This window comes from Bubalus bubalis, chromosome 5 (assembly GCF_019923935.1).
Source record: "Bubalus bubalis isolate 160015118507 breed Murrah chromosome 5, NDDB_SH_1, whole genome shotgun sequence".
Classification (NCBI taxonomy): Eukaryota; Metazoa; Chordata; class Mammalia; order Artiodactyla; family Bovidae; genus Bubalus; species Bubalus bubalis.
Genome location: NC_059161.1, coordinates 6042441 through 6067175, shown reverse-complemented (window position 1 = coordinate 6067175; position 24735 = coordinate 6042441). Strand labels below are relative to the sequence as shown.

General features: G+C 44.7%; 1 non-coding gene across 1 annotated transcript; it reads left to right on the top strand.

Annotated features, from left to right (window-relative positions):
- Window positions 1–23965: 23965 nt before the first annotated feature.
- On the top strand, window positions 23966–24099 carry LOC112585330. The gene has a single exon (XR_003109803.3). It is a non-coding gene; the product is annotated as a small nucleolar RNA SNORA48 (small nucleolar RNA).
- Window positions 24100–24735: the final 636 nt, after the last annotated feature.

Sequence of the window (24735 nt, the reverse complement as noted above, 5' to 3'; positions counted from 1 at the left end):
TCTTCTAAATGTTGGGATGGGTCCCTTTCTTCTATAAGCACTCATTCCCTAAGTGATCCATTCCAGTTTCCAAGATTTAGGTATCTAAAAGATTACTTACTCTTTTCCTAGCCTTGACATCTCTCAGCTGAGCTCCAAACTTGTATACTCAACTGCATGCTTGGCATCTCCCATTGAATGGCTTCTAGGCATATCCAAAAAGTAGAGCTCTTGATTCTGCTTTTTCTACCCAGATCAGTTCCTCCCTGGTTTTCCCCATCTAAATCAAGTTACCTCAAATCTACCCATTTGCCCAAGCCAAAAGCCTGGGTTCCATCTTTGATTCCTTTTTTTTTTTCCCCTCTTTCTCTCTCATCAACCATATTTTATCTATTGATAAAATAGATATCTTTGCTAAGTAATGCTAATTAATTTATTAGTTATGCTAATTAATTTGTTAGTGACAAATCGGTATATCCATTCTATTTCCACGGCCACTACCCCAACTTTAGTCACCATGTAGCTGCCCACTTAGCCCTTGCTTCTATTCTGAGAGCATGTCCTTAAAGTTCATTCCCTACACAGTGGCCAAAGTGACCTTCCAGAAAGATTTTTTAAATAGTATAAATGGGATAAATCATTGTTAAATGCTGATTGATACAGAAAAAAAAATTGTTGGGCAGGGCTTCAGCGGCATGAGAATCCTGAGTCAGTGTCGCTTTGATCCAGCCGGATCTTCCCATCGCATCGGCCTGCCGTGCACTCAGTGTTTCTGCCAGCCCTGCCCTGCGCGCTAACATGGCACCACCCCTTCTTAGGGGCTGTTTGGGCTGCACATCTGCCTGCTCAACTTTAAACAAAAATAGCAAGCATGCTTTCCGTTACTTTCTCCTCCTTCACTTCTGGAACATCATTTCTAAATTGTCATATGCATGTGGCCAAAAATCTGGACTTTAGAAATATGCAAATGGTTAACAACATTGCTCACATTTCTTTTGGATATCGAGTGAAGCACGGTCATTGCTACAGAGTCTCCTAGCCTCAAAGAATGCAGAAGCAACTCTGGGTTTGGGGGACTGTCTCATTTCCATTAACTCCCCTACCCCCCCCCCACACACACCCCTCTCAAATTGGAACATATAGGTCAGTGTTTATGTCCACAGTTGCATTAAACCCATTAAGCTAGGGATGAGGGGGAGAGAGAGTGTTGCTTGTTTGCCTACTTAGGAGTGTTAGAATAAGGGCTCTAACGTGCCCCAGAGACTCTGGATTATGAATAATATAATAATGTGCACTGATCAAAGCGCTATCACAGTCATTATGTCATTATTCAGCCCAGTAATGCTACAGCCCTAGGTCCTAACATCTCTGTTTTGCAAAAGAGGAAACTGAGGCTCCCAGGGCAAAGTCGCATGGTAACATTACAGAGCTGTGATGAAAAATCCTGAGAGCATGGTAAAAGCACTCACATCGACCCCTGAATGAGGTTGCTGCTGCTGCTAAGTCGCTTCAGTCGTGTCCGACTCTGTGCGACCCCATAGACGGCAGCCCACCAGGCTCCGCCATCCCTGGGATTCTCCAGGCAAGAACACTGGAGTGGGTTGCCATTTCCTTCTCCAAAGCATGAAAGTGAAAAGTGAAAGTGAAGTCGCTCGGTCGTGTCCGACTCTTCACGACCCTATGGACTGCAGCCTACCAGGCTCCTCTGTCCATGGGATTTTCCAGGCAAGAGTTCTGGAGTGGGGTGCCATTGTTAGGGTGTAGTATTTCAGCAAGGCTCCCTGTTACTTACTGGAAACCAAGGGAACCCCTCCCTGTCCCAAAGCCCCTTGCCTGGCACCCTTTCCCATAGCTGCAATGAGCACCTGGTGACCCCATCCTCAGGGGGTCTGTTTGCTGGAGCGAGACCCCCCAGGTTGTCTTTCTGCCTCCTCCCCTCAGCAGGGCCCTCCTGTGGGTCCGGGCATCCCTGCTGCAGGGACAGCCTCACGTTCACAGTCCCAGGCCCACCCCGGGGAAGTGCCGCTGATTAGACTGTGGGCTCTTCCCACCCACACTCCAATCTGAGGCTGGAGGCACTGTCAGATGGCCCTCCATCCTCGTCAGCTCTCCCCACTGTGTGTTACCATGCAGACAGAGGAAAATGACAGTTTTCATCATTTCCTGCTAAACGATTCCGTGCTGATTCAGCCAGTTTCAACGCCACAGCAGTGCAATGAAGAAAAGGGGGGAAAAGACCCAGAATAGAAGAGCAAGTGCTTATCAACCGTTTTGAGGTATTGTTGTGGGGATTTCCCTTCACTCAGAGAAGCCATTGTCACCCTTTTCAAGGACAGATTGCTGCACGGGAGAGGAGCCCCCTCAGAACCATCCCTTCACTTATCTGACTGATTTCCCTGTCAAGGGCTCTTTTTTTTCGAAAGACACCATTGTTTCTCATGCCCCTGCAATGGGAATGCTTGGCATAAAAGCCAGTCGGCAGAGCAGAAATAGAGTGTTCCACCACAGAACCGAACCATGACCTTGGGTAACTCATTTCCCATGTCTGAATCTCAAGTCCTCTCTACAGAGCAAAAATCAATCCTCTTCAAATGGGTGATACACTTTGAAAGCTATGAAGCATTGGAAGAAAGCAAACTGCATGGAGTTTTCTGTCTTCAAATCCCCCATTTACTTGTACTGTAGGATCTCCCCACATACGAGCCAGAGGGCAGGATGGCCAAACAGGTTGTGATGCCTGAAAGACACTCTGGGGAGAGTTGTGCTCTGGGGAGGACTTTGTCTTGCGTCTTCTTTCTGGCTGAGGGCAGCGACGGGGACTCATCCCTGCGCTTCTGCTTCTAGCGCTTTCCCACTTCTGAAGAAGTCACCACCGTGGGACACCTCCAGCTACGGCCCAAACTCCTTTTCCCGCTTTAATCAGTCAAACTCAGCCTTCAGGGAATAATCCCTATTTCTCTAATCCCTTCCAGGTCACACCAATTCACCTCAAAATGCGTATGTTCCTTCTCCGTTCTCCCCCACTTTAACTTTTAATTTAACATAACTAATTAAGCTGAACAGACAGAGCCAGCAGGGTTTGCTTTGTTCTAACTTCCCAGGTAAAGAATGATCCCATGGTGGGACTTCCCTTTCTTCCCTCTATATTATAAAATGTGTGGTTCTTTTTGCATGGGGTCTTCTCTTTTTCTTTCCTCCTCCCTGTTCCTACATAACTCCCGTGGGCACTATAGGTCAGTCTTACAATCACTCCCTCCACGCTGTCTGCCCTCATTTATCAGACCATCTGCCTAGGGCACCTGCCCCAGCACCTGCCCTTCGTCTTCATCACCGGCACCCCTGTAACTCCTGCTCACTCCCTGTCTGCCACACCGGGAATGGGTCCCTGGGAGCAGAGTTCATCCCCTGTGTGTTGACCCCCCATGTCCCCAGGGCCAAGCACTTTGCCTTGCACAGAGTAGGGACTGCCTAAAGAGATGTTGAATGAATGAATCATGGTGGCCAAGAAGATGTATTTTGGCACTGACTCGGAACTGGCAGGACCTCGGATGCCACTCGGAAAGGGGCTCCACCGGAGCCTGGCATCCCTCTGCAGCGTTCCTAACACAGACACAGCTGGCTCCTGCAAGACCGGGAGCGGGTGTCCAGATGCCACTTCTTCACAAGCCCACTGACGCTCCACCTTGGCGGTTCTGCTAGCAAGTTCCTCCTCATCCAAACCAGCTCCTCCGCACACTGACCGTGCCCTTCCTGCCCACAGGGGAGGGTACAGATGTCCTATGACGAGCACTGTGGGTGTGTTCAACGCTGATGGCAGTTGTCCCCCTTGGCATTTCTTGGTTTCTTTCTGAAGTCATCAGTTGAGCCCCACCACCTCCTGTCTGGCATCAGATCTGTCATTCTGGTGGAGGCTTCCTTAGGACTATCTGACATTCACTCCGTGATTCTCCCCCAGGCACTGCCTTTCACACCTCCATTGATGCCGTCCTCCCCATTTCATACCCAGACTCAAGTCCTTAAAGCTTTGGTAGAGCACTCTGGATGCTCAGTTCTCTGAAAGGTGAGTTGGGACATTAGTTAAAGTGAGAGTGTTTTCTCTTAGGAAATGTAGACATTGGTCCCAGTGTGGAGCGACGTGCCCCTCCATGAAGTATGGACCACCCCCCACAATCATCTCCTTTCCCGCCAACACTCCACCTGTGAGTGTCTCTCTTCCCCAACAACCTCCGTCCTTCTGCTGTTTTTCGTATGGCGTGATTTCCAGAGCTTCCACAGCTCCAGCCATCCTTCCCAGGATGATTATTAACAAGGACCTCCCTGAAAAATCGCAAACCTGACCCCAGCCAGATCCACCTGAGTCCCTAGAGTAATATATAGGTCCCAGGTCTTCATTTATACACACACAACACCAAGAAGGGTCCCCATCACTATCAGATAATTATTCTTTCTCACAGTGGAATATGTTATGTGCAGCAAGGCAGAAGTTGCCCTGGGGAAGGACTAGGATATATACAATCTGCTCTCCATTTAAAAAATGAAAAAGAAAATGGGAAAAAAATCCACAACTTCTCCCTTTCTGTGCTGTTAAGATAAACATCCTTTCCCCCAGTTCCACAGCTCAAGCCGATGGTGAATACTTTTCTCCCTACAGAAATCACTTTTGAAAAGCAGACATTTAACATTTCCAATCTGTCTCTGAAGCTGAGATTAAATTACATTCTGTTTTGAAGGAATCGAAAACACACTTGTTAATATAATAAATGCCTTCCGATGGTTCTAGAATTTGTCTTTGTTAGGTACATAATTCAAGAATTATCTATTATGGTAAAAAAAAATTGAGCCATCTGGGTCTGTGCTAATATCTGTGAGCAATAAGTCTTCGATTTCCTGCATACTTCATTACTGGCGATACACAGAGAGCAATCATTCCAAAATCAGAGCTTGTTTTCTGTTGTCGGACTATTGTTCATCAGGATTTATGAAGCAACAAAAAGGCGTTTTCCTGATTTTCATAAGTTAAGCTAACAGTCCGGTGATGACAACCCCATTAAAACTCAGCAAGTTAGATGTTTAAACCATGGGGTTTTATACCATATCTATCATTTTTACAAAGCGGCTTTCTTTCCTCCAACTTTCCATAGAATCTTTTATCAACAGAAAAGACAGGAAAAAATGCTTATTTACCATATATTTGTTAAGCCATATACATTTGCAATGTATCTTACCTGACAATGTGGAAAGGATATAAAGCGTTATCAAACTGACCGATTTTGATGATGTAGAGAAAAGAGCTGGTAGGCCAATAGCGTTCTCTCCGAATGAACCCTGCCACAGTGCTTTTTCATGCGCTTCTCCCTGAGGATGGGAGCGGGGAAGAGCCGGCTCACTGGTAGCTGGGGTCGGCCGCGTGGCGCCCTCTGGAGACAGCAGGATGGCCCATCCCAGGGTTATTGGGCCCACACTCTACAGATGCACAACCACACTGCCTGTTGTGAGCCTTTTTGTGACTCAGGATGCTGGAAGCCTTCAGTGCCACTTGAGACTTTGGGAATACATGCAGGAAAGGAATCTCTGGCAAGAAAAAGAGAGATCTTGGCTTGAAAAGCCTTGCATTTAGGAAGTTCCCATTGGCGACGGAGGAATTCCTGTTAGGTACTGAGAGCATTCGTTTATTCTCCGTAACTCACTTCTTCCTCAGGGCTGCCTGTTGGATTTACAGCAAAAAAGTTAACCAGGGCAGAAAGGTGTTTTTTTTTTTTTTTTTTTTTTAAAGAAGGAAGCTCTTGTCATCTAAGAGTCAAAGAGAAGGCTCTCAGGTCAGTTCTGTCTTAAATCAGCCTACAGCTTGCCGGTAGCCATGACCTTAGTGGCGGGGGCCTAAGAGACGCTCGTGGCTGACACTGAAAGCAGAGAAGGAGTTTGAAGACATTTCATTCTGAGAAGAGGTGAGCTTCCCAAGTGGGGTGAGTTCATTGTGAACTTGGATAGAGGCAGAGATGGACTGAGTCCCCAAGAGCCCCTCAAAGTCTTATCTCTAGGCCTCTTCCATTATCTTGCTGTTCTAGAAACATGGCTGGGAAGGGCGAGGAAAACAGGCTCACATTTTTTGTGTGTGCCTATTGTATTCTACACACTGTACTAGACATGTTTATATATGTGATCTCTGGTTTTCAAAGATGCCCGATCGGCTGTTTTTCCCAAACATAGCCTCCCATGAACCCAGAGCTACAATTTCCAGCTGTGATGGGGAGACATGAAAAAAACTATGTGCCCAATTGTGCTTCATGATCTGCCCCCAGGAGGTGACTGATGTGGAGCCGGCAAAAGCACAATCACTTTGATAGATGGCTGGCTCCTCCAGGCTCTGTTTTAAGAAACTCAAAGTCTTCCTGTGGGATTGCCTAAGATTCCAGAAAGCCTGGGCTTTGTTTCTTTCTGCCATCGTTGCAGCTGAGGTCAGATGCCATCTTCTGTGTGACAAACTCCCTTTCCTGAAATGAAAACCAGTAGAAACAGCTCCCAAACCCAATCAGCGTGGACCAGTTGGTAGCTGAATTCCCTTGTCCACCCATCTTTGCTTCTTGCTTGTTCTCTCGCCTGGTGAGTTAATGCCATAAAGTTTATTCCCAGTCATTCTATCATTACCCTTTATTGGGCTTCTCTTGGGATACCCAGTAGAATAATGGAACACAGACTCTATTTTTTCTTTTTTTTTTTTTTTACGAAACTGCCCTGTAATAAAATAATTTTTTAAATGATAGATTAGATCTTGAAGTATATGAACAGCTTATGTTATCGCTTGCCTGAGAGACTTCACCCCTCCTGCATGGTTCTGACTCTGTTTCTGATTAAATAAAAAAAAAAAATGCTGTTGTGAGCATTTGGGTTCTGATTTTCCATAATTCTTATTTGTAAGCACTTTTGTGCTGGTTCCTCCTTATAATTTACTAAGTGCTTTGCTCTTTGAGAGCACTTAGCAGAAAGAGGTGCAGGGAAATTACATCTGGCAATTATGCCGGTGAATTTAACTCCAGGGTTTAGGCTGTGCAGGTCATTCTTCGCTTTACATTTCCTGTCCTTTTCCCTGGCAACAGGTTGCCCGAGGGCTGCTCCTGACCATGTTGAAAGAGGTATGAGGCAATTTGATTGCCTGTTGTTAAGCTGTCATTTAGGGTTCTGATGGCCCTGGGAAGGCATGAGTGGGACTCATTCAAGAGCCAGAACAAAGATAGTCCTGCCAAAGCAAAACTCAAGAAGCCTACATTCCAAGAAGTCTTGTGGTCTTCGTTTCTTGGAGCGCCAACTAACTCAGCCCTCAAAAAAAGAGTGTGGCCAATTTTTTTTTCCTCTGCCTTAGAGAAGATGCCAATAATCTTGTCTATGACCTGCTCCTCTCACTTGCCTAAGCATTTTGTATGCCTTTTGTGTAGAACAACCATCGAATGTATCTCCAAACTCAGGTACTTCTGAGAGTGAAAGAAGGACCTTGACAGTCACATAAGAAAAATGGATGTTACCAAAGATTCTTGGGCGAACTGGGGGTGAGTGGACACCGCCTCCCAAGATCCCCACTCCTTGGGTTAACAAGAAGTGGGGATATAAAATAAAACTGGAGAATGAGTGGTTTGAGTCATCAGCTCTGAGTCTGCTTCCCCATGCTGCCTTTTCCAGAATGCTGGTGGTTTCAACCTTCTTCCTGCCAGGGAGAGAGAAGACACTTGATATCATGTGTACTTGGTCTTCTGAGGAGTTCGGATGGTGAAGCATCAAAGCATGTGGGCTCTGAAGCCAGACTGTCTGGGTTTAAATCATAGCTCCCCACGTACTAGTTGGGTGACCTTGGGAAAGTTTTTTGTGCTTCAGTTACTGAGTAAATGAAGAAGAGAGAACTCAGGAGGATTATAGAAATGGAAACGCATCTACCTGGAAACGAGAGGAAAGGAGGTGGCTGCTTAACAGGGGTTGCCATTTTTTTAATGCCCACCAACAGCAGACCCTATGTGATAACTTTTATCTTAATAACAACTCTGCTAGGTACATATTCTTATCACCCTTATAAGCATCAAAACCATTGCTACATCTGTTTGACAGATATGAGCATGGAAGCTTGAAGACATCACGTATCTTGCCCAAGGTCATATAGCTAGCAAGAGTTAGAATCCCAAGCAACCTATTCAGGCTCTAAAGTCTGCATTTCTTCTAGAATACATCTCTTACCTGGAGTATGGATGTTTACAGGAGTATTCTGCTTCAGTGAGACCCCTGGTCAAGCTTAACTCACCACTGCCTCAAGAAGTTTACCCCAGATTGGAAGCCCCTCTTGCCAAAGCATTTCTCCTTCCTCAAGACTTGAATGGTATCACTGTGTGGCCCAGGATGAGTTACTTCATCTCTCTTTGCTTCGGTTTCCTCGTCTATAAAATGAAGCTTATCTTCACACCCGCCTCCTGGGAGTTTTATGAGCTTTCAGTGAATGAACACATACAAAGCCTTCAGAATGCTCTGCACATGCAAAGCACAAAATGATTTGCTGTCGGGATCATGCTCGGGGGACATCAGAGGGCTAGAGGGACAGTAGCCTCCTCATTGGGTTGGAAGGAATGTGGAAAACTTCAGAATTCCTCTGCCAAACAAGAAAGAGGAAAAGAGGTAAATGAGACAAACAAGAAGATCCTCCTTCCTGCCTCTATAAAGAACCTGCTCAAGGTTCTGGCTCATACATCATCCTTCCCTTCAGTTTCACAGTAGCAAGGAATTGGTCCACGTTCAGCCTCACTGAAACCCAGGCCCGTGGTTTCTGCCCTTGCCTGCTGGCTCTGTCCTACTCCCACGTTGCCTGCTCATTAGCAACTTTAACTGGCTTGAGAACCACATAACCCCGCCGACAGCTCTGTGTCTCTGGGAAAGGCGAGCCAGAGCAGAGAATCCAACCTGAGAGGCACACACCTGAAGCAAGGTTCTTTGTCTAGAAAATGAGGAAGTTGGACTCACTCAGTGATCTCCAAAGCCAGCTCTGACACTCTATGGGTCTGTGATTCAAAGGCACCCCCGGATTACCAGGGCTGAGCCGGTTGCATTTCTCATGCATAATAGACTAGAGGGAAGCAATTGGTGGGAATTAAAGTCTCAAGTCCCAAGCATTGCCGTTTGTCCTTGATGCTTATTGGGAACCTGAAGGTCATACTTTGCCAGAGTCTTAAATATCAGTCTTATCCGTAAACCTCTTTCAGGCTGCCTGGAGAGTCAAAGGCTCTTATTCCAGAAGAGAGCAAGGTGGGGAAACAACAGAGGACAATGGAATATTTTAATACTGGCCAGCAGCTTCTAGAATCAAATGGCCTTGTTCAGCTTTCTTTCGCAACTGTGCTGTTTGATCTCCTTGCCATTGGGTTGGAAATTGTAAAAATATTTAACTTGCAAAACTCCACAGTGGATGTGGTTTTTCCATCCACCAACTTTTTAAAGAGGCATTTAAAATCCTGGAATGCTCTGATAACCAGAGACTGTGGGCTGAATCCTCAAGGGCAATAAGGTCCTAGAAACAGGGATGAAGGTCACAGGCATTGTCCTGTCCAGCCTATGAAGTGTGAACTTGAGAACGAGCTGGGAGAGTGGAGAGGGAATACAGAAGGCAGGCTTGTACACAGATTCTGTAGGGTCAAGCGATGGCTTCCTAAATGTCACATTTAGCATGGAATAGGTTAAAAGAGAGAAAGGTTGCTCCTAGTCCCTGGGGACCTAATTCAATTCCACCTGCTGTTGGGACTCCACTTCCCCTCAAGCACGCTGTGTCTCTGCCGCACTACGATGGCACATTCTACAGTCTAATGAGACCTTTGCCATGGGGTGCTCCTGCCAGGGAACTGCTTACATTCTGTCTATCCCAAGTGTCTCTCTGATTCACATCCTATCCCTTGGCTGTCCTGAAGTCCCTTGTTCACAAGGTTCACAGATGATTTCCGGAGATCAGTGCTCCAGACACACTTATAAGAAAGAGTATAATAGGTTGATAAGCACCAAAACCCACAGCCAGACATCCCAGGTTAAAACCCTGCTTCTGTCACATGTTGACAAGTTACTTAATGTTTTTGACTCAGTCACTCCTCCATAAAATGGGGAATAGCTTACCCCAGCAGGTTGTGGAAAGGACTGCAGTATATGGATATTTATATATGTATCACCTATTTTTTTCCTCATTCTCATCAAACGAGGGCTAGATATATTATGTCAGAGACTCCTGGGGAGGCTTTTAAAGCTCTGAAAATCTGCCTTCACCACTTGAGGGCTTTGTCCTTTCAGCATCTGAAGTTTAATTCCAGATTTTCCTGCTGCAAAAGGGAAAAGGCTACTTGTCTAATGATGATCAGCGATTATCTCACTCTCTTGGGGAGATCAAACCCTGTCCTGGTTTGAAAGGAGGAGAAAAGGAAATAAGAAGGTGCTAAGTGCTGTGAAGTAAGAGGTGAGGAAGCAAGGGACAGGAAGAGGAGAAAGGGGCCAAGACAGAGTTGCTCAGAGGCCTGAGAGCGGCTTTCCTCGATGGCGCAGATTCGCTTCTCTGGCGTCGCTAACTGTGCCCCCTCCCCTCTGTCGTCAGAAACCCCCATGTCTCTCCCTGCCTTCCCTTCTCCACCCTCCACCAGCTCCAGACCATCCTGACCCCCGAGCGGCCTCTTCAGAGCTGGGGGAGAGAAGGAGGTGGTTTGAGGCAGGATTTCAGGTCATCTGTGCCAACCATCTCCACCACTGGCCCTGCTGGGATGACCAGATAATTCAGAAATAAGCCTGGGACACACTTCAAAGCAGGTCTCAGACTGACACCGACGTTGCATCCTCCCAGCTTGGTGCAGAGTGGATGGAAGCTGCCAGGCGAAGACTCTAAGGAAGGGGGCTCCCTTGCCCAGTGGAAAGGGGGCCCATACCCCTCCCCTCACGTGGAGATTCGATTCCCGCTCTTGGCAGCTCCAAGGCAGTAAGAGTTCTGTCAATGGCACTTTTTTTTAAAATCAACTTTATTGGAGTATAGTTGTTTTACAATGTTGTGTCTGTTTCCACTATTATAGCAAAGTGAATCAGCCCCATATATACCTATCCCCCTTCCCTCTTGGACTTCTTCCCACTTAGGTCACCACAGAGCATTAAGTAGAGTTCCCTATGCTATGCAGTCGGTTCTCACCCGTTGTCTACTTTATGCATAGAATCACCAGTGTACTTTATACATAGAACCAAATCTGTGTATTTTATACATGGGATCAGATGTGTCCATCTCAATCTCCCAAGTCATCCCCCCACTTCCCCTCTTGGTGTCTATACAGTTGTTCTCTCCATCTGTGAAATGACTTCTGCTTTGCAAATAGGATCACCTACACCATTTTTCTAGATTACACGTATGTGTGTTAATATATGATATTTGCTTTTCTCTTTCTGACTTAACTTTCACTCCAGTACTATTCACAATAGCCAGGACGTGGAAGCAACCTAAATGTTCATCAGCAGAAGAATGGATAAAGAAGATATGCAACTTGTATACGGTGGGATATTAAAAAGGAACAAAACTGGGTCATTTGTAGAGGTGCGGCACGTTTCATTGGCGAGGAATTAGTTCTGAGGCCCGGGTGGGCAGGCCTTGCAGCCCCCGTTTTTCTTGCCCTGTGCCAGGTTCCTTCTTCTCTGCTCTAGCTCATATTTCTTTTCTCCACCTCCAGAAGAAAAAGGCCCTCGGTTGCACAAGGGAGTTGAATTTAGGGAGGGGATATATCTTTACAAAAGTAATGGGGTAAAAAGTGAAATAGTCAATTTGTAGGAAAATAGAAAATAGGGGGAAAAAAGCAAGACAGCCCCATAATGGCTTAACCCAACCAGTTTCCTTCTCAGGGGTAGTCTTGCTGAACAGCCTTGCGAATATTCTTTCAGAAGCTTTGTAGGTACATGTAAGCACTTGAATAAATACAGCTTATGACTCTGCAACCCCATTTTCTGCTCAGTGATAGATTATGGCTACATTTGTTTTCTAGGGTTGTTGTAACAAAGCATTAAAGATTGGGTGGGTGATACGCCTTAAACTTATACACTGAAAAAAGTGAACGTGAAGTCACTGAGTCATGTCTGACTCTTTGCAACCCCATGGACTGTAGCCTGCCAGGCTCCTCCATCCATGGGATTCTCCACGCAAGAATACTGGAGTGGGTTGCCATTTCCTTCTCCAAACTTATACAGTTGCTGCTGCTGCTGCTAAGTCGCTTCAGTCGTGTCCGACCCTGTGCGACCCCATAGACGGAAGCCCACCAGGCTCCCCCGTCCCTGGGATTCTCTAGGCAAGAACACTGGAGTGGGTTGCCATTTCCTTTTCCAATGCATGAAAGTGAAAAAATAAAGTGAACTCTCTCAGTCGTGTCCGACTCCTAGCGACCCCATGGACTGCAGCCCACCAGGCCCCTCCATCCATGGGATTTTCCAGGCAAGAGTACTGGAGTGGGGTGCCATTGCCTTCTCCGAACTTATACAGTGCTGTAGGTCAAATACATATTTATGAAGCAAGAAGAAAATGAATTAAAAATAAACAAAATTTTATTTGGATAAAAATAAAACTAACTTTACTGAATATTCTGGGATTTTTACTAAATACACTTCAAATATAAAGGAGAAGAATGTATCCCTTGACTCCAACTTGTCATTGGCCAAAAGAGGCCCCATGAATATCTCCTGTAATTCCAGGTTGGGCCTGTATGAGTGCAAAACACATTCTCACCTACATCCTGCATGATGCTCCCCAGCAAAAAGTAAGAGATAAGTGGTAAGGACCAAAGACAAGTGCTGTCTGATCTCACCTGCATGAAGTTGGTCAACTTACATTCCATGAGCCAGTTTTTACAGAAAGCCCTTGAACAGGGCCTTCTGATAGTGCTTTCCACAATGAGAGAAATGGTCTATATCTTCACGGTCCAGTGTGGTAGTCACTAATACTTATATGGCTCTGGACTGTTAAAATATGGCTTGTGCAACTGAGGAACTGGACTGTTAGTTTTTGGTTAACTTTAATCAATTTAAATTTGATTATACAGAGCCACATGTGACTAGTGGCTACTTACAGGATGGCATTGGCCTGGAATAAAATGTGGATGAAGAAGATTCTGAAATGGTGCCTAAGTGGTGCCAAGATATCTTTTATCGTGCACCAAGCACCATAAAAATTTAGAGTTTTTCTATGATATACTAAGATCCTTACATATATTATGCCATTTAACGCTCATAACAACACTATGTCATAGACATTGCTATTCATGTTTTATAGCTGAGGTGACTAAAACTTAGAAAATGACTAAAACTAAGTAACTTTCCTGTATTTTCATAGCTAATAATTGTCTGGGGCCAGGATTTAAAGCCAGGCACAATAATTCCACAGGATATACTTTTAATCATTACACTATCAGATCCCCTTTGCACCAAATTCATATATATATATATATATATGTCTGTATCTGTATTTTATATTTCCTATTATGCACCAGTACCACACCATTTAAATACTGCAGCTCTAGAGTGTGTTTTGACCCCTGGTAGCTTTTTAAAACTCTATTGTACAACACTTTAAAATATGTTGGTCATAGCTAACTACCTTCTTTATGTGAGCCAGAAGTAATTAGAGAGGCAAAGGATGACTAATATGCTTTGCAAGTGAAAGTGTTAGCTGCTCAGCCATGTCTGACTCTGTGACCCCATGGACATGCCAGAGTTCTCTGTCCACGGAATTCTCCAGGCAAGAATACTGGAGTGGATTGCCATTCCCTTCTCCAGGGGATCTTCCTGACGGAGGGATTGAAGCTAGGTCTCATACATTGCAGGGAGATGTTAAAGAGATGACTCTTTAACATCTGAGTCACCAGGGAAGCCCAAGATGTTTTGCTTTGGGCTTTAAGTAATCAAAAACTCCACTAAAAATAGTGTTTATTATCCCACATATTAAGAAGTCCATAGGCAGATATTTCTAGAATTAGCTAATAAAGTTGCTCAAAGACTTATGTTTTCAGGTTAGCTTATCTTTCTGTTTTTCCAGATTATTGGCATTTTCTCTAAAGCTTGTCTGTCCATGGTCCAAGATGAGTATAATACTTCTTTTTTGAACTGAGTTTTCATTGGAGAATGATTGCTTTATGTATACACAATGGAATATTACTCATCCATGAAAAGAAACACATTTGAATTAGTTCTAATAAGGTGGATGAACCTAGAGCCAATTTCACAGAGTGAAGTAAGTCAGAGTGAGAAAGACAAATATACTATAATATCACTTATATGTGGAACCTAGAAAGATGGTGCAATAGAAATAGAGTCACAGATGTAGAAAACAGACTTATGGGGAGAAAGACGGGTGGGATGTTTTGGGAGGCTGGGATTGACATATATACGCTGGTGTATCTCAACTAGATAACTCATGAGAACCTCTGTACAGCACAGAGAACTCGAGTCAATGCCCTGTGTGACCTCAATTGGAAGGGAATCTAAAAAAGAGTATATATACGTATATATGCAATGGATTCACTTTGTTGTACAGCAGAAGCTAACAAAACATTGTAAAGCAACTCTACCTGCATAAAATTAGTTAAAAAAAAAAAACTCAGAGAAACAAAAACACCCAGTATGCACCACCTGTAGTTCCTGTTAACAATCATGCCTTGTATCTTTCCATACTTTGGTAGTGCATATTTATATATGCCTTTTTAAATGAAAAAGTATTGTATCTTACTTTTTCGTAGCCTCCTTTTTAAAAAATTTAAAGATGGATAAGGGGTATTTCCACTATCAATAAATAGTTCATAGCTTGACTTTTTTAAAGTATATTATTTTTAAAAAGTATGCTTAACCTAATCAATTCCCTATGGTTCAACCTGTAGGCTTCTTATTAATATTTTAATATTTTAGAGATATATCTTTATGCATTCCCAAAGGTAGGAAAATGCAGTCAAAGATATGCACCTTATTAAGGTTGTTAATACAGTTTGCCAAACCGCCCTCCAGAAAGCTTATATCAATTTACACAGCCCTTAGCTGTAGGAGAAGGAAATGGCAGCCCACTCCAGTGTTCTTGCCTGGAGAATCCCAGGGGTGGGCGAGCCTGGTGGGCTGCCGTCTATGGGGCCGCACAGTCGGACACGACTGAAGTGACTTAGCAGCTAGCTATGTATGAGCTCCCCTCATCCCCCACTGCCTTACCCGCACTAGGGGTTATCATTCATCGTAATCTCAGCCAAGGGTAACTTTTGTAAAAGCCAAGCTTACCTTTGTGACTGCATTTTATTTGTAACCCTTTGCAGCTCCCATGAATTCCTGCCCCAGCCAAGGTTGTGAGAGGGGTTTCTGGCCTCACTCGCAGTGCTGACATTGATTCAACAAACAATTTTGCCTAAAGGACAAAACTAATGGAGGTGATCGCTGGGGAGACCTGATAGCAAGCGGCCATGTAGAGGGTTTGGGGGAAACAGCAGTTTCTCCAAAGTGCCTCGGACATTCTGGAGTGAGGGGATCCCTTCTTTAATTGCCGTCACCTTCCTCTCCTGCAGGTTGTCTTCCTTCTGGCCTCAGATTTCCCCAGGTAGGGGCTCATTTGCATTTCCTTATGCAGTTCATGCTGGTGGACACACAAAGGTGGACCTGCGAGCAAATTTAACAAACTGGCAGGAGAATCTATTCCGGACTCTTCCGGAGTAGCCTGGTAGAGTAGGACATTTTATTCGCTGCTAAATCCTGTGCAAACAACAGGGTGCTATATTTCTTTCCATGGAAGCTTTAATAACCCAACCCAGTCATAATGAATTCTGGGGCAGAATGAATGTAAAAGAGTAATGGTGATTAGGTAATTATCAAGTACAGAGAGTATTTAACCTTCCCAGTGACAGGACTGCCTAAGACTAGCTGATACCGTGTATGCAGTCTGGAAATAATCAATAATTTTAAAATTATCCAATCTCTACTATTAATCAAGAAATAAGGAGCCAGGAGCAGAGTCAATCATGCTGAGTTTTTTCTCCATTTAACGTCAGCCAATGTGCTGCTTCTCTCTGGTATCTTTGAATGTGTTGGCCTTTCTGATTTTTATTTTAGGCTGGCCAGACTTAAGCTGTTGCAAGTCTCTCAGAATATCTCAACAAGCTAAGACACATCACCCTCTAAAATTATCCACCCCAAGCAAAATGCCAGGGAATGACCTTTGGCCTCTGCCTCTTTTAATTGCAGCTCAAGCCCTTTTTAAGCCGCAGGCTGTGACGGCCCCATGTTCTGCTCCCCTTCACCCATTCTCCACCCCCCCACCCCTCTTGGGCGGTCTACTCCACAGAGATTGTGTATGTGTGTATATGTGTTTGTGTGTGTGTGTGGTATAATGTATGATAGTCTAGAAAAAAAAAAGTGTGCCTTCTCCCTAACATACAATTTAATTCCACAATAAAGGCAGCTATACTTAGATGGGTCTTATGAGCCCAAATATACATGAATGCCTGTGTGCACCCACAAATGCATACACATGCAAATATCACCTGGCGAGTAGAACAGTGTATTATGCTAAATAACAACACATGTACTACAGGAAGGTTCAGAGTAGAATAAACTAGAAGGGATCATAAATCTCTCCAAACCCCTTACAGAGAAGACAACCTTGAGACTGTAAGAAAAGCAGTGACTCTTTTAGGGTCATACAGCTAACAACAAAAAAAGAAAAATAATTAAAACACAACTTTCTGACTCCTGATCCTAGGACTCTTTTCCCTAAATGGAACTGAGTCTAAGGCCAGGATATTCCAATAATGCAGGGAATCTAAGCACCAAAACATTTGTTTCTGTGCATGCTGCTTCTTCCTCCTAACATGCCCATCAGGCTTGGCTTTCGTCCTTGGACAACTGACTCCTTCAGACGCGGATCAAGGAGTACCTCCTCCAGGAGACCTTCCCTGCTGAAGCATTCGGGGTCAAGACCCTTTCTGTGAGCCTGCATAGTCATCTGTGCTTAATCTTAAGATAGCTTTTTTCAGAGGGTAGCCAGGGTTGGACTTCTGGCCTTTTACAGCTCCTGTGATTCTAAGATAAAGAGGTTACATGTTATTCCCTGTTGCACCCTCAGCCACCAGCCTCATGCAGAGTGCTCAAAGAGTTATCACCAAACTATGCAAAATCTTCCAGATTTGGGAAGCCATGACAAGGTCAAGGGGACACATCTGCAGAAGAACTCAGGCCAGATGACAGGTCGACAATCTGGGACAGGTAGACGCATAAGAAAGTGAAGGGAAGTCTCTGCCAAGAGGTGTTCCTGGTAGACAAGCCCAGCACAGGCTCAGACAGTCTTGCTCCTTCGTGGAGCAAAGATGTTCATCAGGGAGAAGCCCACGATGAGTCAAGGGGTAACAGAAAGGGACTCCACTTGTATAGCAAAGCAGATAGAGGGCAGGAGGCAGCAGGGACCCTGGGAAGCAGCCCAGAATGGACAGCAGTCTGGATGTCTCCTTGGGATCTGCTACTCTGAAGGGGACAATTTTGGGAAGAGGTGTGCAGTCTGAATGTCTGCCTGTTGAATACACTGACTAGTATTGCAAATACGGGCTCCATGTCTGGCAACGTAGGTGGAGGCTGGGGTGTTGAGAGTCTATGACATATACACAGTCCCTCAGGGCTGGACTCTCAGGAAACACAGAGCATTGCATGGGCTTTTCTCATGCACCCCTCTCTTCCTCACTGGGCTAGGCTTGGGTCATTAGCCTGCATCCTGGAGTGTCTTTATTCTTTGCAAGCATTTGCTGAGAACTGTTGGTGCCAGGCACTGGGCTGGGCACTTGATTCTATAGCTCAGTGTTTCCTAGTCTTTTTTTTTTTTTTTTTTAAATTACAGATTCCTGGACAACCCTTCTATATCTACTGACTTAAAGTCTAGGAGAGGGGCTTCAGAATAGGAATTTTTTCCAAGTAACCCAAGGAATATATATCATCCATCATTATCGGGAGACACCGACTGAGATGATAATGGGCTGGCCAAAAAGTTCATTCAGGTTTTACCACCATTGCAGAAAAAACCAAATGAACTTTTTGGCCAGCCCAATAATAGTGATAATAACTAAAATAAAACAAATAAATGACAATGACTTCTGCCACCAATGAGTACACAGTTAGATGAGAAAAAGCATTCTTTTTAAAATTTTCTAAAATAATTTATTTTTAATTGGAGAATTAAGATTACAATATTGTGTTAGTTTCTGCCAAACATCAACATGAATCAGCCATAGGTATACATATGTCCCCTCCACCTTGAACCTCCTTCTCACCTCTCACCCGATCCCACCCCTCTAGGTTATCACAAAGCACCAGATTTGAGCTCCCTGCGTCATATAGCAAATTCCCACTGGCTATCTATTTTACATATGGTAATGTATATGAAAAACATTAAATAGGCATTCCTAACTCGAGAGACAGTCGTCACTTTCTAAGAACACACATGGAAAAAACTAGAGTTCTGACTAGTCCATGACAGTCATTTATGTGATTTTGGTACAAGCATCTCTTGTAGGGACTGACTTGGAAATCCCTGAATGGGGACAGGTAACCAAGGAAAGGACTCCAGAGTAGCTACAGAAAATTTTGGCCCAACTGGAGGACCTTTGGCAGATCAAGGCTCAGGAAATGAAAATGTAAGCTTTTATAAACAGAAAAGAGTTTCTTTGGGTTCTGGGAAACATTTGCAGATAGTGTGGCGAATAAGTAAGAGCAAAAACCAGTCACCCCAGCAGAAGCTTATGATAGATGAGACACTTAGTGCACATTAGGGAGGCAAAAATTTTCCCCAGCTCCAGCCAGTAATGCGGAACTTGGAGTAGCTGAGCAGATAGTTCTCAGAAATCACTGGACAAGCACAGTCCTATTTGGCTATAAAATAAGCATTGCCACTACACGGGCGACCCAATGTCTGCTCTCTGCATCAGCATCTCTGCCTCCTATCTACCATTACCCTCTTCCCTTAGAGGACTCCTCCCCTTTCCACCCACTGGGCTTGGCGTCCTTTCAAATGCTCTCACCCTCCTCTGGAAGCTTATCACCAGCCCATGAGGCGTTAATGCATGTACTAATGGTAAAAACACAACCAAGTTACTTCCACACAGTGCAAGGATAATCAGAGCATTTGTTAGGGGGGAGAAAAAAAAAAATCAGTGTGAATGGCATTTGGTAGCTACAAAGACTAGATAATGGACTTCATTTATCACTTTTCAGAGAGTACATTTTAGTGTTAAAAATTATTAAATATTGGGGATTACACGGTCCAGGGTTTTTGTTTCAGATTTGCTTGTTTCCTTGTTTGTTTTGTCTTGTTTGGCAATGGGGTCTATTTTTCACATGAAATACTATGCAGAAGCCTGATATACAATGTATGCATGTCAAGCTGCTGTGGATAGATAGAAGCAGGGAAAAGACACAGATTCCTGCTACCCCGCCCACTCGTGTTTTTGCTCAGGATCCCCTAAATCACCCTACAGGTGTCCAAGACCCTGAAAAAGTCTCTTTGCAGTCCTCCAAGCCCCTTGTTCCACAAATAAGGAACCTGAGACCCAGAGATCAGAATTGGGCATGCAGAATTCTCACCCAGGGCAGCAGAACTAGAAGCAGAACTCCAGTCTCTTGAATTGCAATCCACTGCCCTTTGCCTCCACACCTAGAAGCCAGCCTTAGCCAAGGAGCCAAGGTTCCTCAAGGGGTTCTCACCACCCCAGGATGGTGGGGAAGGGTGGCAAGACGAGGAATCAAATGCTTCCTAAGCTATCTTTCTACTGCTCGCCCACTCAGTGCTTTCTTTGGAGGCACACTCCCATTTCTTTAAAATCCTCAGCTGGGATAAGGTAAAAAGGATGAGTTAACCCCTCCCAAACTAGACAGCTATCCCAAAAGAAAATAAAATGGGCAAGTTGCGGTTTTCTTCTCAAGTCCACCGTCAATGTCTGTGTACTCCAGACCCACCGATCAAGGAGGCAACCGTTCACTAGTTCTGGGCATTGCTTTTTTTTTTTTTTTCCTTCTATCTCCCTCTCAATTACTGACCCAGTCCACATCTCTGCATCTGTATCTGTCAGTGTTCCCCTCTAAGAATATCAAATAATCTTAGCTTCTGTTCAGACTCGTTGCCCTGCCCTGGAGATTATAATCTGCCAATAAGGTATTAATACATTAGTTACCTCAGAGTGCACTCTATAATGAGGGCCATGGACATTCATTTAGCTGAATTTGATGGCAACAACTCATTGACATTGGTAAGGTTAATCATCTACCGCTTTATTTCATTGAACGAGTTGAACAACACTGAGCACATTGATCCACGAGGTCCTACAATTCGTCTTGGCTGTTACTTTAATGGTGCCATGGCATCAATGCCCTTTAAGTAATTGGCACCAGGAAGAGATGGACTTGGCCTTGTCACGTCAGATTAGAGCAATGTTGAATTGTGAACGATTTTTGCCTTCCCTTGATTCTCTCTTTCCTCTCATTTTACATCCTCCTGATTGAAGAGGCAGGAAGGGGCTCATAGAGGCCAAGAGAGTGAGTCTGGCTGTATTGTGAAGAGACAGAATTATGCATTCAGGAATGCAAAGATCAACATTTTTGAAGCCCTGAGTCCCTTCAGATCATCATGCCTGTGTGACCTGGGGTGGGCTTCTAAGCCTCCTTAGATCTCAGTGTCTTCATTTTAAAAATGAGGACAATTAATAAAATCTACTCATCCCCAACCTGCTTCACAAATGATACATCCTAGTTCCAAGACCTGATGCTTTGCCTTTGGTGTGAGGAGATGATGGAAGAAAGAGAATAGAGTGGGCTGGGATCTCACCTGAGCCCTGCCCACAGGGACGGACAGGTATCAGCTTGAGGACACTGCAGAGCAGAGGCTAGCTCTGAGGTGGCACCTGGGAAAGCTGGAGATAGAGTCTATGGTCCTGGTGAGTGTGCAGGTTTGCCAGGAGTGGGCAATGAGATCCTGACCGGGTAGGCAGAACACAGGAGTCAAGATTATGGGTGAAGCCAGACACGTGGTCGGTACTTAGGGGTATGTCCTTGAGACGTTTGTCTAGAAGGAATGAATTCAGGATAGACTATGTCCTGAAGGTGAGCCTTGGGTGGGTAGAAACTTTGAAAGAGGGGTGTTGGCTGATGGAAAGATAGGCTCTAGCTGGGGGACTGCACAGAGCTTAGCGATCTCTCTGCCAAGAGATACTCCTTTTTATTTTAGCTGGTGGGATTCTAGTGGTAACTGGGTCACTGAACCCCACTAAGTCTGAAGCCTACAATCTCACTATATTAAAAATTGTCACTCTTTAGTCGCTAAATTGTATCCGACTCCTTTGCAACCCTATGGACCGTAGCCCATCAGGCTCCTCTGTCCATGGGATTTCCTAGGCCAGATTACTGGGGTGAGCTGCTATTTCCTCCTCCAGGGGATCTTACCGACCCAGGGATCAAACCCGTGTCTTCTGCATTGGCAGGTACATTCTTTACCATTGAGCCACCAGGGAAGCCTGTATTAAAAATCAAGTCGATTCAAATTTCCACCTCAGTCAGGATTGGCTAAGAATTTGCGAGAGGATGCAAAAAGAGGTGAGGTCTGAGCTAGCAAGGAGAAACTCATGGCACGTGAGGGCTGAGGAGGTCCACATACTGAAGCTGGCTTTACCACTTGCTTGCTGGCTGGCTTGAATCATACTCAGATTATTAAGAGCTCTGAGCTTCATTTCCCTCCTCGGTAAAAGAGGAAGTGACACGACTCCGCAGGGGCTTTGTAAAATTGGCTGCTGTAACGTGTGGGGTGGGATGGAGCCTGGCTGGCTGGGGGAGGACCGGCAGCATCAATTTCTGTTTGAAAGGAATGAAATGAGGCAGAAGAAAAAGACATGAAGTATGTCTAACATCATTCATTTAGCAGACCTGCTATGTACCAGACGCTAAACTTGGAGTTGAATAAACAAAGATAGACCATATGGTATCCCTGCCCCCAAGTTGCCCACAATCTAAGAGAGGAGACAGACTGTATATTTTGATGTCAGCTTTGAAATATTTGGTCCCCAAGAAAGGAAAAAATTACCGAAATACAGGAAGAGAAAGTGTGGGACCTCCTTCTTTACATCATCTTGCTCACCCACCACAGCACACTACTTCTGCTTCTCCTGGGACTGGATGCGTGTGTTTCACTCTGGAGGAAATTATTAGGGAGCCACACTTGGCTGCAGATCTAAGCCACGTTCTCTAGTAAAATTTACCAATAAAGTTTATATTTTTATATCCATCTGTTTGACAACTGTGTCTTATTTATCAATTGATTCTGAGTTCAACTGGGGAATAAAGGGGGTGTTGTTTATTGGTTTTCACAAAATCCAACAAGACACAGGTTATTGTACTGCAGAAAGATGCGTAAAGCATAGAATTAATATGTAGTAGGGAGGGATTTATTTTATATGTTGTGTGTGTGTGTGTGTGCATTCACACATGTGTGCACATGCATATGAAGAGAGGGTGTGTCAGGAAAATTTACAGAAATGGGGATGGGTCACTATGCAAAGGATGATTGGAAAAAGAAAGACAAGAAGACTGCGTGTAGAGAGAATTGAGAAGGTGAGAAAGAGCATATGTAAATAAACCAGAAACGTAAAAGTGATGTGCAAATTTTCATTAGGAGTATTAGCATCATTTTGTCAACCTTGTATTAAAGAGCCCAGTTTCACAGGATAGCATTTCTCAGCTCTCTCCCTGTCAGAGCTGACGATGCCCTAGTAAACAGAGAAATACTCCATCAGAACTGTCCCTGTGCTGATTGCGATGAAACTGCAGAATCCTTAGAGGCATTGCTTCACCTCAACAGCTCTGAAGCTTGAGTGTGGGTCTCACTGTGCCATTATCAGGGCACGCTGCGCGGGACTCCGGTTTCCCTGTGTAGAAAAGGAGCAGCGATAGCATCCCTAAGTCTTCCTTCAGCCCTGACCTTCGTGGAGCTCTTATCCTTTCACATTGTTTTGTTTTGTTTCAGTCAATTCTTTCTTGACCTTTCCAGCTCTCAACAGAGCTCTCCATTCTCAAGGTCTGTATAGATTAATTATCAATATTTCAGATCTTGCTTTGCCAACTGGTGGAAGCACATCCCTGTAGGACATCACTTGACTCTTATTTCTCCACTCCTTTATTATCCACAAAGGACAATGTATTAAATTTGTAGAGAGGAAAAAATAGTGGGCTGAGCCAGTTTGGTTTTAAAATCAAATACAATTCTTGAAGCCCTTCTCCTGCCCCTAAGGACTCCCATTACCCAGTAGTCATACTTACAGACCCATAAAAAAGGTTAATGCCAAGATTGTCTCTATCCTGAAAGTAGGGCAAGTATGGAAATGTTTATTCCTCTAGGGCAGAGCTTCTCAGCCTTGGCACTATTGACATTTGGGCTAGATGATTTTTTTCTTGTGGGGGGACGGGTGTGGGGTTGGGGTTAGCCTGTGCCCGGTAGGATGTTTAAGGCACTGACTGTCTTTACTACCTGGAGGCCAGTAGCACCGCGTCCCCCGTCATGACGATTAAAAACATATCCAGGCACTGTCCAATGTCCTTGGAGGGTCAAAAGTGCTCTTTGAGAATCTAAGAGTTACGTTTCCCCTAGCTGAGGTGACTGAATTGATCATGAGGATGCATGCGCATCTTTAGAGAATGTACTTCTTTTTGAATGTTATTCATTCCTGTATTCATTGAACAAATTAAGTTGCTACCAGAAATGTTTGCTACGCTTCTTGGCTATTGAAACTGTCATTTTTTGGATCTGTTTTAAGCCTGACAGTGCTGGCTGTCTCTTGGCCACAGGAGCCCCTGCTGCTGCTGCTCACCACCTTATGTATGATGTGTGGGCTCAGTCCAGCGCTTTTGCGACCCCATGGACTACAGCCTGCCAGGCTCCCCTGTCCATGGAAGTTTCCAGGCAAGAATATTGGGTTGTTGTCCCTGACCTGCGTAGAGTGGCACCTGGTTGATGGCGCCTGTCTCATGTCAGTGGGGGATGAAACAACTCCTTGTTTATCCCAGCTTGCTTTTGCTCTGTGCCCATGCCTAGTTCATGCCATAGACACATAGATTAAAAAAGAAAAAAGAATACTGGGTTGCCCTTTCCTACTCCAGGGGATCTTCCTGACCTAGTGATCGAACCCTTGTCTCCTACATTAGCAGGTGGATTCTTTGCAAGCTGGGGAGCGTTCATCATCTTGGGGCTTGCTCATTTCCAGCTCTGTGCTTCCAGACCTGTCGCTCGTCCACAGGAAATCATCTGCAACAGTGAGAACAGCAAGGGTCTGAAGGTAAGCCCTTGAATTCTAGCTCTGGTTCTGCCAGTTCCCAGCTGTGTGACCTTAGAACAGCAAAGTCTGTGTGAATGTCACATCCTGGTCTGAAAAATGGGAAGGACACGTGGCACTCTCCTGCTTACTCGTCTGGTTGATTGAGGGGAAAAAGAAGAGCAAGGCAGAGGACGTGATCTGAAAAGGAGATAGCACTGTAGAAGAGAGAAACATTGTTGTTCTCATGATCATTATCTGTAAAACAAAAGGGTATTAACAAGAAGTGCTTGTCAAGCAGAGAGAAAGCCAGCTGAGGGAGAGAAACAATTACCACCTAGATTGGGACAGGATAAGGAGTTAGAGCAGAAAGGCATAGTCCTTTGCTGAATTGGGGGCAACTAAGCTCACTTCCCACTCCAGTACTGTTGCCTGGAAA